General features: G+C 31.9%; 2 pseudogenes; both read left to right on the top strand.

Moving 5' to 3' along the window:
• The first annotated feature begins 12172 nt into the window (after positions 1 to 12172).
• LOC148268908 (agamous-like MADS-box protein AGL80 pseudogene) lies at positions 12173 to 12715 on the top strand (annotated as a pseudogene).
• Positions 12716 to 14667: 1952 nt separating this feature from the next.
• Positions 14668 to 15312, top strand: LOC148268907 (agamous-like MADS-box protein AGL80 pseudogene; annotated as a pseudogene).
• The last annotated feature ends 7174 nt before the right edge of the window (positions 15313 to 22486 follow it).

The following is a 22486-nucleotide window of genomic DNA, read 5'->3' as shown; positions in this document are numbered from 1 at the left end:
ACATGCATAATGCATCAAGTGTCTTGTTAGACTTTTTATCTTTGAGGGGTACCTATTCCCCTAACTACATTCGGGGTATTTATTTTTCCCTCCCCCATTAGGTCTGGAAAGACGTAAGAGAACCACTCCCTGTGGATAATGGCGTACTCTCTGACGAGAGTGGTGATGCAAATACCTGTTAGGGGTCCCCTTTGGCTAAGTACTATCGTGACTATAGAATACCAGATAGAACCACTATGACTAGTACGACTGTGGTCATAGATCATGCAATGGTTGTGAAAGTCGAAAATGCACTTGAGTAAATTGCCGTTATTTGTATATGATCTGGTCATTCCACTTGGGTAGTCGGAAATCTGTATCTGTCTTAAGAGATGGAAGTCGTAATGACTTCGTGAAGTATGACACGAAAATCTAAGCATTTCATGATTTATTTGATTTTCTCTATTATCTAGTATGATGTGTGTTTATTTTGATTATATTAACGTGATGTTTTTTTCTGTACTAAAAAAATTATTTTCATAAAGTAAGATAAGTCTAAAAAGTAACCAAATGGTAAGTATTTATGTTAGAATAATTTACTTTAAAAATATTATGAAGTTATTTAAATACTGTTTTCCTTACTAAACATATGGAACTCACTCGTTCCATGCCCCCCCAGATAAGGAAGAAAATGAGAAACCGCCAACTGACCTACCCATTGAAGTTTATGAGAATCCTGTGGATCCGCAAAACTTGAGTGCATGATCGTTCTCATACTCTGATGAGTCCAATAGCATAGTAAAAGAAGTGGCCCTCGTTTGTATTTTGACTTTTATATTTTGTAGCCACTTTTGGCCTCAATTATATATGTAATTAGAACTCTTATTTGTAAGAAATTTATATTAATTTGCTCTGCTGCATATAATTTTTATCATACACTCGTAATTCTGTTTTTGTATATGACATCTACATGCCTTAATTAGCATTGGGATGTCACAGTCGTAGTGATGGTTCATTGATGGTATTAACCCGCAAGCACAACAACAACTCATTTAGTGTTTGATAATGGGGACCAAGTGGAGATAATGGTGTTGTTCGATCAACACAACAAGAATAATATACTTTTAAGCTATAATAATGCACTTTTCTCTTCTTTTCTTTTATTTTTTTTTTACATAATGGAGCGATGACATAAGCATTATTGATGTAGTATATGTAGAAATTCAGTTTAGCTAGGAGGAAGATTAAGCTAGCTAGCTACTCAAATTTATTTAAATTTCAAATGAGATTTTTGTATAGAATTTAATACATAAGGATACGCTCTTCCAATCTTAAAATTAAAATTTAGGGTAATGGCATTAAGGAATAATATTTTCCTCAAAGAAAATCTCGATCTAATCAAAATATCTTAAATAATTAATATTTTTATTAATATGAATAGTATGCGTGTATCTGGAAAAATACGCTAAAATTATAAATATATTGATTAATTATTTCGTTGGATTTATTTTGGGTTCTACTAATTGATAGATATATAGAATAATCTATCTTTGTTCCCTATATTTTAAAAGACAAAAAAATTATAGTCACATATATACTACCAATTCAGAGTGTTGATGAAAAGTATATGTTGACACATGCAACTAGCTCCTTTAAGTAGTTTGGACAGTATCTTGTTTAATTTGCTAAATATTTCATATTATTGTGATACAATAGCCATGCTATCTAAATAGCAAGTAGAATAAGTATTGCTTTATATGGATACACACAGATATATAATCTTTAACTTCTTTTCATTATTTATATGTACACCAGCATAAAATCTATAGCATATCATAATTATCTTAAAGGTTGGAATCAGTAATAGAGGATGGATTGTTTCCTTCTATTTTTTTTTTGAACATAACTTTGCCATCTTCTTGTTTTCTCAATCTCTATTGGGGTTGTTAGATGTATTGTTGACCGTACTTCTCGTTATGTTTGTAATGGTTAATTACTATTGATAAATTTTATTTCAATTTTTTTAAAAAAAGTTAATTATCTTAAAGGCAAATATGGATTGTCAAAGTTCAGAAGGCATATATTTTAATATCATACTAGAATAATTTTGCTTACTGGAAGAGAGAAAACACCTTTATATTATTACTGCATAAAATTGGTAGGAAACATGTCTTTGATTTCTTTAGGAGTTTTTTGGCTATTACATAAGTCAATACAAAAGTAATCATATACATTACTTTTATTATTATTTTTTAAAATTAAATTACACTAATCGTTCCTTAACAATATGTATAGTATTTCTTCTCTTTATAAAAAATTTTGGATTCAAATTGTACATCCTCATATATTATCTTTAGGAGATCGTGCTAACTAATTAATTATATGTATGAATTGTCACTATAGAGATTTAAATCCTAAATTTTATTTTCATATTTTAGAATTAATAAATTTTTTGAAAGTAATATAGCTCTTAACAATAACACACAATTTACAAAACCAGCCATAAGATATGCCTATATGCCAAAACAAACCACTAACATCATCTAAAATACATGAGACCTTAGAGTATAAAACAAGAGCATCATATAAAAAGTGGCATAAACAACCATAAAATAGTCTACTTTACATTACACATCTAAAACAACTTACTACATGTGTAAGTGTGATGATAAATATCTTATAGATTGTGAGAATTGGAGCAAGCATTTTATTGTGATTGCATGTCTATAAGCCCCAACATTTTCTATATCTTTTTTAGCTATATGTGCACTAAAAAGAAAAAAAAAACAACTAAAAAAGTGCACATATTGTTGGGACCAAAACAAAGACTTTTACGGTTGAAATGCAAACAATCTTAATTGGAGGACTATATTGTAAATTTACCAAAAGCAATATCAATATTCTATATGATAAAAATGGGATGCTTAGTACAAAGGATGGGTGACCTATTTATATGCAATTCTAATAGCCTAATTATATGCAATATCTATCTTCCATTTCATTGCCATGTTTTACTGCCTTAAGACAAACTAATTTAAAGTTTTGTTTTCTCTCTCTCTATCTCTCTCTCTTTTTAACTAACCCTCCACATAAAAGGAAAATTAATTAAATATTCTAGCAATCTTCCCGTTCAATTTATTTTTTTTACACACCTACATATCTAAGAGAGAGTAAATATATACATGCATTATAGTGAATGGTTTTATAAAAGTGTAGCCTTGCAACAATTCACTGATTAAATTTTGTAAATTACTTTACCTTTAACCTTAAGATCTTTCCATATGTCCTATTAAAAGCATAACATTTCTAGAGATGATTTGGGCACTCTATTTGCAGTTTTAATCTAACCTTACATGGTATATTCAATGTTCCACTTCACATCCGTTATTAATAATCTTCAACCCTTGTCTCATTATATATATATATCATCTCGCTCTTTGGCCAGATAGACCAAACACCATGACTAAAAAGATGGTTAAACTTAACTATATCATTAAAAACTCCACCAAAAAAGCCACTTTCAAGAAAAGGAAGAAGGGGTTGGTGAAGAAAGTGAGTGAACATAACAAAACACATATGTTGATTGAGAAAAAAAAATGTCTTTACTTTAGTTTTGCCATCTATACATGCTTTTCAAATATAAAACCATTATAGGCTTCCTCATTCTTTTCCGTTTTGATTATATATGAAGTTTATGTTTTAAAAGAACATGATGGGTAGGGTAGAATTATAATTAATTGGTCTGAGTGGATTTTTTTTTATTTCAGAAAAGAAATAAAACAATCTTATCATTTGTGTAGTTGCATGTATTTGACTGAAAGCAAAAATACATAATTTTCTTCTTCTTATCCTTCTTTCATTTGCTTTATTATGTATCTTAAATATTTTTCATCACATATGATCTTCAAATAAATCTTTTTTTTCAAAATAATTACTTATTGTTTACTATAGCTCCATGAAAAAAATATCAAATGAAATAATGCAGGAAAGAGTAGATATACAGATGGACTATAGTGAAACATTAGCTCTTAATTAAAAGGGACAATCATGATTAAAGGAATTTTGTATAAGTGCAGCCCTGCAACAACTCACTAATTAAATTTTATGAAACATTTCCTTAAATCAAAATATTTTCCCATATTCCCTATTAAATACATAGCATTTTGGAAATGATTTCAACACTCCACTTCCAGTTTTAGAATGCAGTACATCTAACCTCACAGGATATATTCAGTGTTTTACTCCCCATCCTTTACTAATATTCTTCAATCCTTGTCTCATTCTATATATAACAATTTCCTCTCTTAGGCCATATATGACAAAAGACCAAGAGTAAAAAGAAAGTTAAGTTTGTCTATATCACCGAATGACCCCACAAGAAAAACCACATTCAAGAAAAAGAAGAAGGGCCTGATGAAGAAAGTGAGTGAACTGAGTAGTCTCTACGACGTTAAAGCCTATGCAATCATTTACAGCCCCTATGACTCGCAACCAGAGGTTTGGCCTTCTTTTTTAGGAGCCTAACGCGTGCTTGTTAACTTTCAGAGGATGCCTGAGATGGAGTAAAACAAGAATATGGTGAATCGAGAGAGCTTTTTACACTAAAGGATCACCTAGACAACTGATGAATTGAAAAACCAGTGCAAGGATAATTGTGAGAAGGAGAACACGTAGGTCATGCTCTAAAGTCTTATTGGGAAGCCCCTCCAACAACTCAACCTCATTGATCTCAACGATTTGGGTTGGCTTATCGAATAACACCTTAAAAAAATCCAGAAGAGGACAAAAACACTTAGCAAGTCACTTCAGCCTCGGGGGACCACCAGACGAAGGAGTCATAAATGATCCTTGGGAGACGTCATCTCAAATCAAGGAGTCTATTCCGAGAGTTATCTTTGCCCTAAAGATATGGCGACATTACCTGTATGGTCAGACTTTTGAAATCTACACTGACCATAAGAGTCTCAAGTATATCTTCTCTCAGCAGAAGTTAAACATGAGGCAAAGGCACTAGATTGATCTTCTGAAGGATTACAATTAAAAGATCATTTATCACACCGAGAGAGGGAAGTTGAGCCCTTGTTATGTAGGACATTTTTTGATCATCGAGCACATTGGACCTGTGGCATACCACCTCGCTCTATCTCGAGAGTTTGTGGGTCTTCATGATGTCTTTCACATCTCGATGCTTAAGAGGTACCATCCTGATCCTTATCATATTATTCCTCATAATGAGGTGCAGGTACAGGTTGACATGACTTATGAAGAGGTTTTTGTGGACATTCTTGGGTGAACCGACAAGGTCTTGGACAACAAGAAAATTCCCATGGTGAAAGTACGATGGCAACATCATACCCTAGACGAAGCCACGTGGGAGTTAGCGGGTGAGATGAGGGAGAAGTTCCCGAAATTGTTCGAGACAAATTTGGGGACAAAATTTTTTTATTCTGTTATTTGGCGACATTAAACTTATTAATTTACTCTATTTAATATTTATCGTATTTCGTAATTTTGGTTGATTTTTATTTATTTTACTTTTATTTAATTTTAATTAATTTAATTTAATTTATTTTATTATTATTTAATTTTAAGTCTAACTCATCCAATCAATTATAGAAATTTGAAAGAAATAAAAAAAAGGCAAAATGGGAAGAAACTCTTGAGGGGAAACAGATTGGCTGCACGAGTGCTGGGCACTGTGCATGCGCACATGCATGCACAACAGCCACGGGACGTGCGCACAATGTGCACGTTCCATCCGCGTGCATGATGCAGGGTCAGAACCTGCTCGCATCTTATCGCGCCCAGGCGGGTTGTCTTCGCGTCACCATGCGGGTGGATCGGCCTTGTGCGTCTGGGTCCTGTGTACAAGCTAGCCCCTACGCGCGTGGTAGGAGTCCTATGTACCTGCAGGCTAGCATACAGCACACTGGCCTGGGCATTGCCACCTCGGGCAGTTGATCATTTCTGCCCCAGGCGACGTGTTGTTGCCACGTGTGAAAGAGGCTCTCCTCCCTCATTTTTGGTGCCAAATATCTTTTTCTCCTCTCTCTTCACTAGATTTCACCATTTGGTGTGAATTCAACGGTTCCAAAATTCTATAACTTGCCCTTCCCCTTCCATTTCTCCCAACACTTCTATTCTTCTATTTTTCAAGATTTAGAGAGAGAGATAATAGTCTAGTGAGAGAAAAAGCGAAAGAAAGGAAAACGGTAAAGGAGAAAACATCGATATTTTGGTAAAAAATGTAGTATTTCTTTCGACATGTTAAGGAGTATTTTTTTATAAACTAATTATTGTGATTTTACCTATTTTTTTATGCCTTTGTGTTTAAATAAGTCGAATTATTCTTATTTTCAAGTATGCTATGTGAATTAAAGACACTTGATGAATTGCATATAATAAATATAAAATGTAACCAGTATAATTGCCTAGTAAAAATAAAAAGTAAAAAAATAATAAAAGGAAAACAAAAATAGAAAAGTGGAATGAAGCTTGTATGGTGTGAAGTGTATTTGTATTGACATGAATGTTGCATCAAGTGTCTCGTTAGGCTCTCTATTGCTTAGGGGTATCTGTTCCCCTAGCTCTTTGGGGTATCTTTTTCCTCCTTCCTCTATCTGGTTTGGAAAGACGTAAGAGGACCACTCCCAATGGAGGACGACGTACCCTCTAACGAGAGTGGTATTGCACTATCTGTAGGGGTCACCCGTGGCTAAGTGATATTGTTACTATAGATATCTGTTAGGGCGACTATAGCTGGTACAGTTGTGGTCGTAGATCGTTCCACTTTTTGGCTAGCCAAAAATGGGCTTGAGCAAATTGTCATATCTGTATCTAATTTGGTCATTCCACTTTGGTAGTTGGAAATCTGTATCTGCCTTCAGAGAGGAAAGTTGTAACAACTTCGCGAAGCATGACATGAAGATCAGAGCATTTCATGATTTATTTGATTTTCTCTATTATTCGGCATGATGTATGTTTGATTGTCTATATGAACGTACTGTTTTCTTAATAAACAAATTATTTTCATAATATGAGATAAGTATACGAGGCAGTTAAATGGGTGTAAGAATAATGAGTGCATGATAAAATTTTATGCAGTGGAACAATTAATACAAATTCCTTACAAATATATATATGAGTTCCAATTATATAAATATAACTGAGGCCTGAAGTGGCTATAGAATACAAAAACAAAACATAAAAGAATGCCACTTCTTTCACTATGCTATTGAAATCATCAGATTGAGAAACTAATCTTGCACTCAAATTTTGTGGATCCAAGGGATCCTCATAGACTTCCAAGTATAGGTTAGCTTGCGGTTCCTCATTTTCTTCCTCATCTGGGGGGCATGGAAAGAGTGAGTTTCATATGCTTAGTAAGGAAAACAGTATTAAATTAACATCGTAAGGTTTTAAAGGTGAATTATTTTAACTTAAAAGCTTACCATTTAGCCACATCATAGACCAATCTTACATTATGAAAATAATTAATTTATTAAGAAACAACGCATTAATATGAACAAATCAAATATTCATCATGCCAGATAATAATGAAAATCAAATAAATCATGAAATTCTCATATTTTCGTGTCATGCTTTGCGAAGTGTTACAACTTCCATTTCTGAAGGCAGATACAGATTTCCAATTACCCAGGTGGAATGACTAGATCAAATACAAGTATGATAATTTGCTCAAGCCCATTTCTGGCTGGCCAAACCATAGTACGATCTACAATCACGGTCGTACCAACCATAGTGGCCCGATTTGATATCTACAGTCACAACAACACTTAGCTAAGGGTGACCCCTAACAGATATTCGCGTTACCACTCTCATTAAAGGGTACACTGTCATCCACTAGGAGCAGTTCTCTTACGTATTTCCAGACCAAATGTGGGAGGGAGAAATAGATACCCCGAAGGGCTAGGGGAACAGATACCACTCAGAGATAAAAAGCCTAATGAGACACTTTATTCAATATGCATATCAAGACACATATATTTTGGACCATTCAGGCTTCATTCCACTTTTCTATTTTCTTTTTCTTTTTATTCTTTATTTTTACCAAGCAATAATAACAACTTCATATTATATTTTATTATACGCAAATCATCAAGTGTATATTACTCACATAATATACTTAAAAACAAGAATAATTCGACTTATCTGAACTACAAATGCAAAGGCATACAAGCAGGCAAAATCACAATCATCATGTTTAATAGTTTTATTTTATCTAAAAATATTCCTTAAGACATTAAAAGAAATACTAAATTCCTTCTCAAAACCTTGATGTTTTCTCTTTCACCGTTTTTCTTTTCTTTTCCTCCTCTCACTAGATTATTCTCTCTCTCTCTCCTTTTTTCTCTAAGTCTAGAAAAATGGAAGAATGGAAGAGTGGGGAAGAATAGGATGGGAAGGCCTATTTATAAAATTTTAGAACGGTTGGATTTACATCAAGTGGAAAAATTTGATGAAGAGAGAGGAGAAAAAGAGCTCGACACAAAAAATGAGGGAGGAGGGCCGCCTCTAGCTACTAGGCCACCGCTCGAGGTGACAGCAGTGCACTGCAGGCTATCCTGCAGGTGCACAGGCCTCCTGCCATGCATAAGGCCTATCTGCGCGGCATCCGCGTAGGCGACTCTGCTTCCTCGTGGGATTTCTTCTTGTTTCGCTATTTTTATGATTTTTCTAAATTTTTCTAAAACTAAATTAAATAAAATCAAATGCAAATTAAATAATAAATACTCAAAATTTCATAAAATGAAATAAAAACAAAATAATGAAAAATCAACCAGATTTACGAATTACAATAAATAATACGCAGTGTAATTTAAATAAGTTTAATGCGGCCAAAGGGCCGAACAAATAGGATTTTCTAAATTAATTAAGCACAACAATGGGCAGGGTGTTACAAATACCAGGCTAGTATCATTTGTTTATTGAAAGAGAGATAACACTTTTATATTTTTACTGCATTAAATTGGCAGGAAATATATTTTTGATTTCTTTATGAATTTTGCGGCTATTACAAAAATCAATATAAAAGTATTCAGATATATTACTTTTATTATAACATTTTAAAATTGAATCATACTAATCTTTCCTTAACAATATGATTGGTATTTTTTCTCTTCATAAGAGATTTTAGATTCAAATTGTGCATTTTTGTAGATTATCTTTAAGAGGTTATGTCATCTAATTAATGAAATGTATAAATTATTATTAAAAAATCTAAATCCTAAATTTCAATTCTATATTTTAAAAGTAATATTTTTCTGAAAAGTAATATACCTTTTACCCATAACAAGTAGATTTTTAAAACCAACCATAAGGAATGCTTATATAGCAAAATCAACCAATAGCATCATCTAAAATACATGAGACCTTGGAGCATAAAATAATAGCAAAAAAAAGGCATAAATAACAACAACATAGTTTAAACACTACATTACACATCTAAAACAACTTCCTATATCTCTATGTGTGATGATGTTTAACAGCAATATGAAAGGGTTATTCGAGACACTTAACTGTTTAAACTAGTTGACGTATAATTGATTAATTTTGGTTGTGTGTGAATTTCATATTGTATGTATAGAAGCTCCAAGGATCATGCCTATATGAGTTAATGGATACCTTATAGATTTTAAGAATTGGAACAAGCGTTCCTTTGGCTATATGCGCACTGAAAAGAAAAAAAACAACTAAAAGCACACATATCACCCACACCACCAAAGATCTCCAAGCTTTTACCAATATCCTCTCAAACCCATTCGTTCCTCTCTTCCACGCAGCTTTGTTGCTCCCTCTCACTCAATCACAGACACTTGAAAATAGTGCATATCTACTAGAGCTTTACAACTCTGTAAACATTTGTTGTATAATCCCCCTTCATAGCCTCATACCAATACATCAAAAGGTAAGTTACATTTCAGCAAAGAATTCTTTCATGAGTTAGATATAGCTATTTATGTTTTAACTATATATATGCATATATGTACTTATACTGAAATTTTTATGTTTTTAACTTGTTTATTTCTAAAATAATTTATTTTGATTTATCTTGTAACGATTAACTATTTCAATATTTTAGAAATTGTAAAAGGAAGTGAATGGCAGAATATTGGAGCTTATGTACATTTGAGATAGTCAATTGATGAAGATTGCATAAGCTTAAACCATCACCCAATCTTCTAAATATCTAATAAAGCACATAGTCACTTGTAGAAATTGAACTAATCATCCTCCCTATTTCATCATCAACTTGAGTAAAGAGATCTATTTGCTATTTGAATAAATGCTAACTCCTATTTCTCATATTTGTTTGACGACATCCTAAAAAGTTCAAATTTTCACAGAATACTATAAAATAAAAAAGAGAGTTTGAAAAAAAAGACATGCCTCCTTACACAACTTTCTCTTCAGCATGGTGAATTGATAAGCCAAGTAGGAAACAAATTTGAAAAATATCAACAGTCTTGACATCAAAACTACTGAAAATGATTTCACTTATAGTTAAACTCAACTTCAAGCTTAGAGACTTCAATTACTTGGTGAATTAATAAGCCTAAGTAAGTAAAAAATCTCGAAAACATCCATACTTAATTGGATCAGGACCTATTGAAGCCAAGTATTGGTGATTTTAGTGAGTAATATAGCTTTTGTAATAGCTTTACCTAGGATTTCGAACTAGTGGTGAATAAGGAGATGATGGCTGCTAAGGAGTGATTTAAGATGAATTGTATTGTTCTTGGAGTACCACATTGAATAAGAAGATTTTTTATTAGCTTTGACTATTTCTCTAGCCCTCTGGATGGGTTTATGATGCTCTAACATTGGTTCTAACAAGCCAATGAAAGAGACTATTTAGTGGGTATGTATACATACCATTAGAACTCGTACAATGATGGTTTACATTGATTCTTCTATTTTGTTTATTTAGCTATTGTTTCACCTTTAAAGGTTACAGAGTTCTTACTTTTCTACTTATGTTATTGTATAATGCTCAATTTGACACTTTTTAAGTTTTTACTTTTTCTTATAGGAGATAATTGAAGCTAATATAAAGGGTAAATTAATGAGTATGTTGAATATGGTCATTTTTTTTAATTTCTACACTTACACTTAAGAGAGTGAGTAGATAATCAGAGTTGTCTATGGTTAGAACAAGTTAACTGAGCTGGTGAATTAACGTGGCATCAAGCTTGCAATAAGGATCTAATACATGGAGATTTTTCTTTGAAGAAAAGAAAATGAAGGGGATTGGTTGCAATTAAGGTTATAGGAGGATTATAAAAATTATCAAAGTATATATTTAACTTTTCTTGTCTACTTGTATAAGATCTTAATATAGTTATTAATTGAAAATTATATATATGATTTTAGTTTGAAATCGATATAAAAATAAATATACAGATATAAAGAATGAAATGTAATATGTTTTTACATGTATATATGTGTATTATTAATTTTGATTTGCAGGCCTTCTGAAATCAAAGAAGATACTTTGAAACTTTGTTGTGACTTGGGAACGGATTATTAGTATGTCTAGATTAGAAGAGTATAAAAAACAAATACAGGATTACATTTGAAATGTTTGCGAATCATTATAATTAGCTAAAGAGCAAGTCTTATATATATATGTATAAAGTGAGTCAAAAGAAAAGGTGCGCGTATATAATTGTGGTACGATGATGGTAATTAAGGAAGTGGCTATGAATCCAGTTCCTGGTGTGTGGCTAATTTATTGTATATATAAAAATAAAGATGTATGTAACATGCTCATCACATTGTGGGCTTGAGTTCCAAATGCACATTTTCAATTCAAAAATGAATCTCCCGATAAGTTGACTTAGGCAGACGGTAAAAAAGGAGAGCAATTATATATGCAGGTATATATATATGTATTACACTTTTTTGAATATTAAATGCTAGATGCAGAATATTTTATTTAAATCTTTAATTGTATATAGAAAAAATATATACACATATGATATTTAGTGCATCAAACCATGTGTATAGTATATAATTTGAAATAATTTAGAATGCACCACATTTTACCTTACATTGTATATTCTATTATATTAAAATGCTCCACCCCCCATTCCTTATTAATAGCTATTCAACCATTGTATAATTTTATATCTACCCACTCCCGCCCCTTGGGCACACATGATAAAATACCATGACTAGAAAGAACGTTAACCTTGCTTATATCACTAACAACTCTGCAAGAAATGCCACATTCAAGAAAAGGAAGAATGAGCTGATGAAGAAAGCGAGCGAACTTAGCACTCTTTGCGATATCAAAGCCTGTGAAATTATTTACAGCCCTTATGACTTGCAACCAGATCTTTGGTTTTTCCCTCTCAGAGCCCAACACGTGCTTGTTGACTTTAAGAGGATGCCCGAGATGGAGCAGAGCAAGAAGATGGTGCATCAAGAAAGCTTCATGCACCAGAGGGTCAGTAAGGCAACATACCAACTAAAAAAGAAGCGCAATGATAATTGCAAGAAGGAGATAACAGATATCATGATATACTTGAGTGATCCGGTAGAACAAGTGAAACATTTGGCAATAGTGCTAAGGATACTTCGAAGAGCCAAGTTGCATGCAAAGTTCATTAGATGTGAGTTTTGGTTAGATCAAATAGCATTCTTGGCCCATATTGTGTCAAAAGATGGGGTATCTGTTAACCTAGCAAAGGTAGAGGCAATGGTAAAGTAAGATGATGGAAACACTCAGCAAGTCACCTCAGCCTCAGGAGGCGACAGACGGAGGAGTAATGAAGGGTCCTAGTGAGACTTTCACTCAAATCTAGGAGGATTCTATGGTGCAAAAGTTGTAGTAGCTGTAGATGCGGTTCGTTGATGGGATGAATCCTCACGCATAGTAACAGCCTTATGTAGGGTCTAATGGGGAACATGCAGAGGTGATGGTGCCATTCACAAATCAGAACAACCAGAATAATTGATTGATATGGTCCAGTGTGTTTAATTACCTTTAGGAATTGAGTATTATGATATTTATTTTGAATATTTTGGGGGTGTTGTTGGAGATGTACTTTAAATAACCAATTAAATTCGACCATAGATCAGTTTCTTAATCGTTATAGTCATCGTCCAAATTGTTGTAGCTGTCATCATCACAGTCATAGTCGTTGGATCACATACATGCATGTACTTAGATTGCTTTATGTTATGATTTTCTTTAGATTAATCTTCACCTCAATATTTTATATTTTATGTGCTAGTCCTACTCTTCATTCTTTAATTTCTCCCTTTCCCTGGCTTGACGTGTCTGCATTACTATTTGTTAAAATATATGCATGCTCAATATAAATTTATGCTATCAGAATGCTCTTTTCTCTTCTTTCTTTTCTTTTTTTATACACAATTGAGAGAGGACAGAAGCATTATTGATGCATTATATGTAGAAATTCAGTTTAGTTAGGAGGAAGATTAAGCTAGCTAGATACTCAAATTTGTTTAGATTTCAAATGAGATGTTTGTATAAAATTTAATAAATATGATGCGCTCTCCAGATCATAAAATTAAAATTTGGGATAATGGCATTAAGGAATAATATTTTCCTCAAAGAAAATTCCGATATAATCCAAATACCTAAAATAATTAATATTTTGATTAATCTGAAATTTAAATATAATTCTAAAAATTTTATTTTAGTCAAAACATGCAATATTTTAAATAACTTAAATATATTGGAGAATCTCTAACGATCATAAATAAAATTTCACGATGCAACTATTTTGTTCAGAATATGGAAAAAAACTGAAATAAATAATTTTCAAACTCAACAATCTGTGAATTGTTAACTAATACTTTATGCAAGAAGAAATGTACAATATATACAAATACATATTTAAATATATACAATCACATAGAATAATAAATATAGAAAAAAAATTTTGACGGCTAATTTCAAACACTTTAAGCAATTAATATTTTGAATTTCTTTTACATATATAAATACTCAAAAATCAATGATATATAGTTTCTTACTACTAAAAAAAATGTTACTAATATAAAACAAGACCATATTTAATTCCAGTGACACAAACTACAACATTAAAATTTTTTCAATATTATAGTATGTTACTCTAGTAAGTATAGTATGATGTTACAATTGATTCTTAATTGGTGGTAGGTGTAGGAGATCAAGACACATAATTAAGTTTGATTTGGAAGGAGATGACCACATTAGTTGATGATTAAGAGTAATAACTGTGAGTGTGTATAAGATAAGGAGGTGTGTATGGTTGCCATGTATGATTAATTTCAAGTGTGAATGCATGCTGGGATAATGCAAGAGAGAGTAGGTATATAAGTGCATTACAATGAATCAATAACTTGTAATTAAAAGAGAGGATTGGATGATTTTAGATAAGTGCAGCCTTTCATTATTTTATTAATTAAATTTTGTGAAATACATTCCTTAAATGACAAGATTTTCCCACACCCTCTATTAAAGACATAATATTTTTGGAGATAATTTGAACATTTCACTTGCAATTTTAAAATGCACCACATCTTACCTTACATGGTATATTCTACTATATTAAAATGCTCCACTCCCCATTCCTTACTAATAACTATTCAATGTTTGTCTCATTCTATATATACACTCACTTACTCCTTGGACAGACACAACAAAACACTATGGCTAGAAAGAAGGTTAAACTCGCTTATATCACTAACGACTCTGCAAGAAAAGCCATGTTCAAAAAAAGGAAGAAGGGATTGATGAAAAAAGTGAGTGAACTAAGCACTATCTGCGATGTCAAAGCCTGTGCAATCATTTACAACCCCTACGATTCAAAACAAGAGGTTTTGCCTTCCCTTTTCGGAGCCCAATGCGTACTTGCTGATTTTAAGAGGTTGCCCAAGATGGAGCAAAGCAAGAAGATGGTGAATCAAGAGACCTTCTTGTGCCAAAAGATCGCCAAGGCAATAGATCAACTAAAGAAACAGTGCAAGGACAATCACGAGAAAGAGATCACGCATATCATGTTCCAAAGTCTTATCGGGAAGCCCCTCCACCAACTCAACCTTGTTAATCTCAACAATTTTGGTTGGTTTATTGAACAATGCCTCAAAGAAATCCAAAAGAGTATTGGAACACTTTGGAAGTCACCTTAGCCTCAAGAGGCCACAGACGCAGGAGTGATGAAGGGTCCCAAGGAGACATTCACTAAGATCACAGAGGATCACCCGGTGCAGATGTTGCAGCAGCTACAGACGTGGTTCATTGATGGGATGAACCCGCAAGCACATCAGCAACCACCTAGAGCAGATGGGGAATAGGCAGAAATGATGGTGCCATTCACCCATAAGAACAACCAAAATAATGGACTGATATGGTCTAGTGCATTTAACTGCCCTTAGGAATCGAGTATTATGATATTTAATTTTAAATTTTTTGGAGTGTTGTTGGAGATGTACTTTAAATAACCAATTACATTCCACCACAAAGATATGTTGTCGGTTTCTTAGTCATCGTAGCGTCGCCTTAATAGTTGTAGTCATCATAATAGTTATAACTATCACTATCATAGTTGTAGTCGTCGAGTCACATGCATACATGTACTTGGATTACTTTGAATTATGATTTTCTTTAGATTAATCTTCTCTTTAATATTTTAATATCTTGTACTAGTACTACTCTTCGTTCTTTAATTTCTCTCTTCCCCCTGCTTGATGTGGCTACAACTATTTGTTAAAATACCTGCATGCTCAATGTAATTTTAAGCTATTATAATGCATTTTTCTCTTCTTTTCTTTTCTGTTTTGTTTTACATAATGGAGTGATGACATAAGAATTATTGATGTAGTATATGTAGAAATTCAATCTAGTTAGGAGGAAGATTAAGCTAGTTAGCTACTCAAATTTATCTAGATTTCAAAATGAGATTTTTGTATGGAATTTAATATATATGGATATGCTCTTCCAATTTTGAAATTAAAATTTAGGATAATGGCATTAAGGAATAATATATTTCTCATAGAAATTCTCAATCTAATCAGAATATCTCAACTAATTAATATTTTTATTAATATGAATATTATGCATGTATCTGGAAAAATACGCTAAAATTTTAAATATGTTGTTTAATTATTTTGTTGGATTTATTTCGGATTCTACTAACTTAGAGATATATAGAATAATCTATCTTTGTTCCCTATATTTTAAAAGATAAAAAAATTATAGTCACATATATACTACTAAATCAGAGTGTTGATGGGAAGTATATGTGTACACTTGCAACGAGCTCCTTAAGTAGTTTGGACAATATCTTGTTTAATTTGCTAAATATGACATATTATTGTGATATAATAGCAATATTGTCTAAATAAAAAGTAGAATAAGTATTGCTTCATACGTATATACACATATATATAATCTTTAACTTCTTTTCGTTATTTATATTACACCAGCATGCAATCTATAGCATATCGTAATTATCTTAAAGGTTGGAATTAGTAATGGAGGATGGATTGTTTCCTTCTATTTGTTTTTTGAACATGACTTTGCCTTCTTCTTGTTTTCTCAATCTCTATTGCGGGTGTCGGATGTATTATTGACGGCACTTCTCGTTATGTTTGTAGTGGTTAATTACTATTTATAAATTTTATTCTAATTTTTTTTAAAAAGTTAATTATCTTAAAGGCAAATATGGATTGTTGAAGTTCAGAAGGCATATATTTTAATACCATACTAGTATCATTTTTTTTACTGAAGGGAGACAACACCTATATATTATTACTGCATAAAATTTGCAAGAAATATATTGTTGATTTCTTTAGGAGTTTTTTGGCTACTACATAAGTCAATACATAAGTAATCATATATATTACTTTTATTATTATATTTTAAAATTAAATTACAATAATAATTCCTTAATAATATGTATAGTATTTCCTCTCTTTATAAATTTTTTTTTATTGAAATTGTACATTCTCATATATTATCTTTGGAGATTGTGCTAATTAATAAATGAAATGTATGAATTGTCACTATAGAGATTTAAATCCTAAATTTTATTTTTATTTTTTAGAATTAATATTTTTTTTGAAAAGTAATATAGCTCTTAACAATAACACGCAAAACCAACCACTAGCATCATCTAAAATACATGAGACCTTAGAGTATAAAAGAAGAGCATCATATAAAAAGTGGCATAAACAACCATAAAATAGTCCACACTACACATCTAAAATAACTTCTTGCATGTGTAAACGTGATGATAAACAACTTATAGATTGTGAGAATTAGAGCGACCGTTTTGTTGTGATTGCATGTCTATAAGCCCCAACATTTTCTATATATAGTTTTGGCTATATGTGCACTAAAAAGAAAAAAGAAACTAAAAATGCACATATTGTTGGGACCAAAACAAAGACTTTTAAGATTGAAATGCAAACTATCTTAATTGGAGGACTATATTAGAAATTTGTGAAAAGCAATATCAATATTCTATATGATAAAAATGGGATGCTTAGTACAAAGGATGGGTGACCTATTTATATGCAATTCTAACAGTGTAATTATAACCATTATCAATCTTTTATTTCGTTGCCATGTTTTAGTCCCTTAAGACAACTAATTTCGAGTTTTTTTTACTCTCTCTCTCTTTTTAACTAACCCCTCATATATAAGGAAAATTAATTAAGTATTCTAGCAATCTTCTGGTTCAATTCATTTTTTTTACACACCTATACATATAAGAGAGAGTAGATATATACATGCATTATAATGAAGCATTAACTTTTAATTAAAAAAGATAGTTGTATTTGATTGGGTTTATAAAAGCGCAGCCTTGCAACAATTCACTAATTAAATTTTGTAAATTACATTACCTTTAATCATAAGATCTTTCCATATGTGCTATTAAAAATATAACATTTCTAGAGATTATTTGGGCACTCCATTTGCAGTTTTAATCTAGCCTTACAGGGTATATTCAATGTTCCACTTCACATCCATTACTAATAAATCTTCAACCCTTGTCGCATTCTATAAATGCACCATCTCGCTCTTTGACCAGATATGACTAAACACAATGACTAAAAAGAAGGTTAAACTTTCCTATATCACTAACAACTTTGCTAGAAAAGCTACTTTCAAGAAAAGGAAGAAGAGTTGATGAAGAAAGTGAGTGAACTCAGTATGCTCTGCAAAGTCAAAACCTGTGAAATCATTTACAGCCCCTACGACTGGCAACCAGAGGTTTGGTCTTCCCCTTTCCTAGCGCAACACCTGTTGACCGACTTTAAAATGATGCCTGAGAAGGAACAAAGCATGAAAATGGTGAATCAAAAGAGTTTCTTGCACCAGAGGATCACCTAGGCAACCAACCAATTGAAGAAGCACCGCGAGGACAATAGGGAGAACAAAATCATGCAGGTTATGTACCAAAGCCTTATTGAGAAGCCCCTTCACCAACTAAACCTCATTGTTTTGAATGATTTGGCTTGGCTCATCGAACTATACCTCAAGGAAATACAAATAAGGATGGAAACACTCAACAATGGCTAAATTCCTTTGAATGATAACAACTTTTTTAATAGTCTCCTAGACGAAATCAGGTCCCAAATGACACTGGTTCCTGACTTCTTCCTAACAAGTGCGAGAATGACAGGGCCTACTGTACAGAGCTTCATATGGAGCCATGCCGATACTGGAATGATAACTATTATAATAAGCAAATTCACACAGGGGAAGATACTCATACCAATTATCACCAAAGTCGAGGACACAAGCGCGCAACATGTCTTCTACTATTTGGATAATTTGTTCAGACTAACCATAAGTCTGAAAAATATAAGTAGTGCTGAAGTATAATCCAAAACTGAGTGCTTCTTGAAAACTATCCCAAAAATCGTAGGTATACCGAGGATCACAATCGGACAAAATAGATGAGGGGATGCTGTGGAGTCGAACAATTTCATCAATGTATAAATGGGCTAATCTGCTGGTGGAATATGTGGTTTTGATGGGTAATAAGTGAACAGTCTTGGTCAACTTGTCAACAATGACCCATATGGCATTACGACCAGAACAGGTTCTAGGCAGGCCGGTGACAAAGTCTATTGTTACATGCTTCCACTTCCATTCTGGAATAGGAAAGCCTTGCAACAAACCAGCAGGTCTCTGGTGTTTTGCCTTAACCCCTTGCCAAGTAAGGCATCGAGAGACATAATCGACAATGTCCTCTTTCATTCTAGGCCACCAATATTGATGCTTCAGGTCCCCAGTACATCTTGGTACTTCTGAAGATAATGGACAGTTTAGAGGCATGGGCAGCTTTGAGAACATCCATTCTGATAGCGACAGGAACCCAAATACGGTCAAAAAATTCGTCATCTGTGAGCCTGAAATAAGAAAACTCATAATAAGTAAGCTTACTCAAATTTTTGTTATTTTTGTGTATGGACTGAGCTTCCTAAATCTTCATGAAAAGATCAGGCATTTTTGTAAATTATCTTTAAGAGGTTGTGTCATCTAATTAATAAAATGTATGAATTGTTACTAAAAAATCTAAATCCTACATTTTAATTCTATATTTTAAAGTAATATTTTTTTGAAAAGTAATATACCTTTTATCCATAACAACTAGATTTATAAAACCAACCATAAGGAATGCCTATATAGCAAAATCAACCATTAGCATCATCTAAAATACATGAGACGTTTGAGCATAAAACAATAGTAAACAAATGCATAAATGACAACAACATAGTATAAACACTACATTACACATCTAAAACAACTTTCTATATGTGTATGTGTGATGATATATCTCTTTAAGGAAGTTTAACAACAATATGAAAGGGTTATTTGAGACACCTAACTATCTAAACTAGTTGACATAGAATTGATTAACTTTGGTTGTGCGTGAATTTCATATTGTCTGTATAGAAGCTCCAAGGATCATGCTTATATGAGTTAATGGATACCTTATAGATTCTGAGAATTGGAACAAGCATTCCTTTGGCTATATGTGCACTAAAAGAAAAAAAGAAACAACTAAAAACATGTATATCACCCATACCCACCAAAGATTTCCAAGCCTTTACCAATATCCTTTCAAACCCATTCGTTCCTCTCTTCTACCCAGCTTTCTTGCTCCCTCTCACTCATTCACAGATACTTGAAAGTGGTGCATATCTGCTAGAGCTTTACAACTCTATAAATTCCTATTCATTTTTCCTATTAACACGTCATCCCACACCATGAGGACTAGTCAACTTGTTTTCCTGCTATCGCAAACATCACCATCTTAACACAACCTCCCATACATCTTTCATATTACACATCTTTGGTATCACGTAGAATTTGGTTAATAATACATGAAGCTACCTATTAGCTAACAACTCATTAGTGATATATGAAGCTACCTATAATTAATCATTTTTATGAAAATGCTTGAAATTTTATCGACTAGAACTAGCAAATATGATCCAATAATACAATAATTTATTAAGCATATACTATTGCCAAGAATATAAATTCTTATCTCATCATTGATGTTTTTTTTCATCGAGATAAACTCCAAATCGTGATGCATTTTCTTGTTCCTGAATGGGCTTCTTCCATTTTTTATTCAATTTTTTTAGGTTTAGGCTCTACTACGAGTAAAGATCTACCAGATTTTGATTTGCACATATAGGATAAATCAACCCAATACCGTATCTTTTTCTACGACTTCCTTTTTTTTCAATTCTTTTCTTTCATGTCTTCCATCAAATATTCAACGTATTAATCATATTATCATTATTCGACTAATTAACAGTTGAGATCACTCCTATTTAGAATTTATTTCTAAATAGAGTTGTTTATGATATAAGTGGTAATCATCAATATATTTCCAATATGGTTTTTGCTAAATGGAGCCTGGATACTTCATTTTATTGGTCCAACCAAGTCAACCATAAATCATTCTAATTGATAATATTAATTCAAATTACCCCCCAAAAAATGGATCTAATGTATTATTCTAGAATTTTTAGTGAATTTATGGTGTAAATGTGTATTTAATTGTCATTTAATTTTTTCTTTGTAAAATTATATACACAATATGCCTCTAAATAGTGGTATCTTAATAATAAAATATAATTTTTTATTCCCACAAGATAACATGGTATTGGAGTTGTTAATATATCTAGAAGAGTTTAGATAGCTAATAGATGAATAAATTGTGTTTTTCATACAAAAATAGTGAATAGGGGTGAGTTTGATAGAAAATAAATAATGATAGATTGTTGAGAAGAACATTATGGAGCTGAAGGAAATGGGAACATGGTTGGATTGATTTGTGAAAAGGATGAGGGAGAAGTTTTATCAAAATATGGCTCTGATAGCCATAACTATATTAAAAATATAAATTGCACAATATTTATTGCTTATGTGTATGATTCACACTTTTAACCTAAGTAGACTTAAAACTTAAAAGATGTATTAGAATATAAATAATTAATTGAATTATTTCCAATTAATTTAAACTTTTAAGATAAAGGTTTTATTTATAATTTAATGATTGTACTATTTTTAGTAGTCATTCTAATCCTCCTATGAATATGGGTTTGTGTCGTCTCAAAATTTCTGCTTTGACGAGGCTAATTCATAGGTAGTTTTGAGTTGATGCATGCAACTGATTCTAGCAACATCTCTGGTGGTTTCTCTATGTTGATATTCTTTCATGCACTTAATTTATTGTTGGGCTTTTCCAGCTTCATGATTAGCTTGACTACCAACTGTATATATGATGCATATGAGCCTTTTTTCCTCTTAACAGTGGCAAGATAAGGTTGTTATGTAGTTTTTTTATAGTGCTTTTAATTCTGCATGACTTTAATTAATCCTCAGGTGTGACCTTTACTTCTTTGTAACTATGTTTTCACTATTTTACTGGCCTTATTTTTCTATCTATATACGTGACTTTTAAGCTATGAATTTTTTCTCAATAAAGTTCTCTTTTTATACTCTTTTTTGAAAAAAAATATTTGTTTTTTTTGCACAAGATTTTTATTTTTTAATTAAAAATTTTAATACAAATATACTTTATCTTAGGCCAAAAAAAAAAATTGTTATATACACAAGAAAATGAAAAAAGTGATATCAAAAGTCCTAGGGGACATATTTTTAAATGTTGGATTGCCTGTAGGGTTGCTCTACATGCGGATCTCCCTCATGCATACATATCGATCATAAAATTTGGGATGCATCAATTACCCTTAACTTCCTTAACTGGAAGATTCAAGATGTTATATTTAGGAAATATAATTTCAAAGTATCTTCTTATAAATAGTTTGCATTATAGGTTTTAGCTATTCATTACTATTTTACATAATTAATGAAGTATATATATATATGTGTTTATTATTATAGCACTTTTTAATTTTCTAATTATCATGAACTTTTTAAAAAGTAAGATAACCTTTATTTATCAAATAAAATAGCCATACAACATCATCTTAA

The sequence above is a fragment of the Carica papaya genome, chromosome 2 (genome assembly GCF_054855325.1).
Source record: "Carica papaya isolate Zhongbai chromosome 2, ASM5485532v1, whole genome shotgun sequence".
In the NCBI taxonomy this organism is placed as follows: domain Eukaryota; kingdom Viridiplantae; phylum Streptophyta; class Magnoliopsida; order Brassicales; family Caricaceae; genus Carica; species Carica papaya.
This window is presented reverse-complemented; position numbering and strand designations above follow the sequence as displayed.